The sequence below is a fragment of the Miscanthus floridulus genome, unplaced genomic scaffold (assembly GCF_019320115.1).
Source record: "Miscanthus floridulus cultivar M001 unplaced genomic scaffold, ASM1932011v1 os_2657_1_2, whole genome shotgun sequence".
In the NCBI taxonomy this organism is placed as follows: domain Eukaryota; kingdom Viridiplantae; phylum Streptophyta; class Magnoliopsida; order Poales; family Poaceae; genus Miscanthus; species Miscanthus floridulus.
In genome coordinates this window covers 72108-75453 of record NW_027098435.1, presented here as the reverse complement: position 1 = coordinate 75453, position 3346 = coordinate 72108, and positions in this window count along the sequence as shown.

Below are 3346 nucleotides of genomic sequence, written 5' to 3'. Positions count from 1 at the left end.
CTTTAGTCCCGGGGCAAAAAATGCCGAGGCTAATGCCAAATTGGAACATCGTTCTAAAGTCTGTTCTCTAGTAGTGTTAATTGTAGGCGATCAACCGATCGGTATGGCTAATAACTAGTAAAAGTGATTTAATTAACTGCTAATTGATAATGCCATTTGTCAACTCTGGAATCAATCAATTTGCTTGGTCGTTCACATGCTGCCTAAACCTAGTTTATTAGGTCGAGATGCTCAGCTGAACTAGCTATCGTATTTTTCTGAATCGCAGTGAGCTGGGTTCTAGCTAGGACCAGGCTATGCGGGATGCTACAGGCCGGTTTATCGTTTTTATTAGGGTGATGCTAAGTTTAACCTCATCTTTTTAATCCTCAGTACAAAGGTTCCAGCCAACCATGAGCTGAATACTGCCTTCAATGAAGATTATCGTTGCAACCCATTTAACAAATGACCATGAGTACATGACTGAGACATAAACTTAGTGCGTGGATGAGCTAGGACATACTAATCGTAAGCCGTCTAAATTAGCTAGGCCCCATTTGTGCCATTTGTGGTAAAAGTCTATTTTATCCTTGGTGTATGCGCGTCTAAGATGTGTAGTAAGTGGAGGCCATTTTGGTATTTTCTCAATCCATTAGCTACTTTTGTTCCTCTCAATCAGCTAACAATAAGCTAAAACAACTAGCTGTGTGGTTGGCAAACCATAAATCAATTTTTAACGGTGCTGCTAACAATTGGGACTCATTGTATCCAATCAGCCTCTCGACCCCAATCATGTACCTGTACTACTTGATATACAATCAAAGACAACTGGCATAAATCATAAGACGGTGTCGAATGAAAGATTGAGAGGAGTCATCTGGTCACTGCCGGCATCGGCTCTCTTTACAAATTTAAGGTCAACTTTGCAACCAACTGATCGGTATGGCTAATTATAAGTAGCTTAATTAACTGCTTGCAGTAGTTTTTGTCAACTCTAGCTAGAAATCAATCATATGCTGTAGTGCGTGCTGCTACCAGGCTTAACGTTGTCATTAGGGTGACGCCAACCTCGAATCTATTTACTCTTCCGCAAAAGAAGTTCATCAGAAGGTGGGTGGAGGCCAAAGATAAATTGGGACATGAGAATACTTTGAAACCAAAAATATATTCAGACTGTGGGACATATTATCTCGAGGCTTCCAAATATTTCAGAAAAAAGTCATAAAGAAAATAAAATGGGATATAAGGAACTAAATAGAATGGAGCTCGTTAAAAAGTTTCTAGGAGCTTCCAACAAATTTAGTTCGCTCTAAGAACAAAATCAAAAAGAAGTTTAGAAAAGTACAGATTTTCTATAAATGTACACTAAACTTGCATGGAACTTCTTGCTCGAGGTGTTGGCGCATTTGGGCTTCGGCCAACACTGGAGGGATCGGATCCCCAGCATACTGTCAACTGCTAGCACAAAAATACTTCTTAATGGTAGGCCGGGGAGAAGAATATGCCATGCGAGAGGACTTCACCAGGGTGATCCATTGTCACCGATGCTTTTTGTGCTCGTCATGGAGGTTCTCAACCATCTTATCTGCTGGCTGGACGTCTAGGGTTTCCTATCACCCTTGGTGGTCGCTGCGCTGCCTTTCAGGGTCAGCTTGTACGTTGACGACATCGTCATGTTTGTAACACCAAAACTAGATGATCTACTCGTCCTAAAGGGGGCGGTGGAGCTCTTTGGCCTAGCGTCTGGTCTGTTCTCCAACTTGGATAAGAGTGTGGCTACTCCGATTGGCTGCTCGGAGTAGGAGTCAGAACTGGTGCGTGACACTTTATTATGCAAGGTCAAGGCCTTCCCATGCCGCTACCTGGGTATTCCACTATCAATTTTCAAGCTGAGGAAGGGTGATGAGCAGAAGCTGGTAGATTCCGTCGCGTCCAGGATACCATAGTGGAAAGGAAGATTGCTGAACATGGCCGGGGGGACAGCATTAGCCAGGGCTACGCCTCGGCATTACCGATCCACATGTCGATAGCGCCGTGTCTTTAGCAGTGGGCGATTGAGAAAATTGATAGGCGGCGACATGCTTTCATTTGGTGTGGCGAGCAGACGGTCACTGCAGGCAAGTGCTGGGGTTGCACTGAGGGTCCGATGGAGTGGAAATGTCGGGTTGATCAAAGCCTGAATTGGTCCGGCTTGCATAGGAAAAAAGAAAGATGGTGACTGCAGTTTTCAAGGTAGCAACGGTGTCCATTGTTCGCTCTAGGGAATCGACTTTCTTCTGGATGGACAACTGGATTGATGGCACAAGCATTCAGTCAATGGCGCCTGCGCTCTATCAGGCAGTTGCAGCAAGGCATCGGGGGCGTTGGTATGTGATGCACTACTGGGTAATGCATGGGTGCGCCACATCACCGGAGCACATACGGTTTAGGTCATCAACGAGTTCATGCTTGTGTGGCAGCAAGTTTGGCACTTCAGCCCTTGCAGGGAACACCTGATGTGTTTCGGTGGAGGCTCACATTGGATGGAGGCTACTCTTCAGCCTTGGCTTATGGAGCCATGGTCTTTGGAGCTTCGAGGACTCTTGGGGCAAGGGAGATTGGAAGACCTCGGGGCCGTCAAGAGTTCGTGCCTTCTTCTGGTTGGTAATGCACAGGAGATGCTGGACCACAGAACGACGGTTTCGCCATGGCTTGCAAGACTCCAGCAACTGCATCACTTGTGACCAACTACCGGAGACTATGGATCATATCATCTTGGGTTGTGTTTACAGCAGAGAGGTCTAGGCCATTCTACTGGCCAAACTTTGTTTCCTGGATGTTGTGCTCGTCAATGAGGAGGATGTCATGGAATGGTGGCTGCGCAACAGAAAGCTCATTGCCAAACCGGCGAGAAAGGGGTTCGATTCGCTCTTCTTCCTAGTTGGCTGGAGACTGTGGAAGGAGAGGAACTCGCGCACTTTGATGGAGTTTCTACTAACGCGGCTGGTCTGGCTTGTTCGATCTTGGGGCGAGGCCGAGGAGTGGTGTTTGGCAGGATACAAGCACCTCCTGTCCTTGCTAACACTGATGTAGTCTCCATGGGTCATTCCCGTCGCAAGCATAGTAGTATGTAAATCAAATTCGTTTGCTGCCCGTGGGTCGTTGTGCTTTGGTAATCGATGGATTACGATGGCGTTTATTTGTAATTTCGAGTAAACTATCTTCTCCTGCTTAATGAATACCGTGCCCGAGGCACGTTCGAGAAAAAAAGGTACCTCAAAAACCTTGTCAACGTGAATAGGTTTGACTTAATATGACAATGTGCTAGAGTGACCTATAATTTAAAATAGAGGGTACACAACATAGGTATATCGGAGTTCGCAAATTA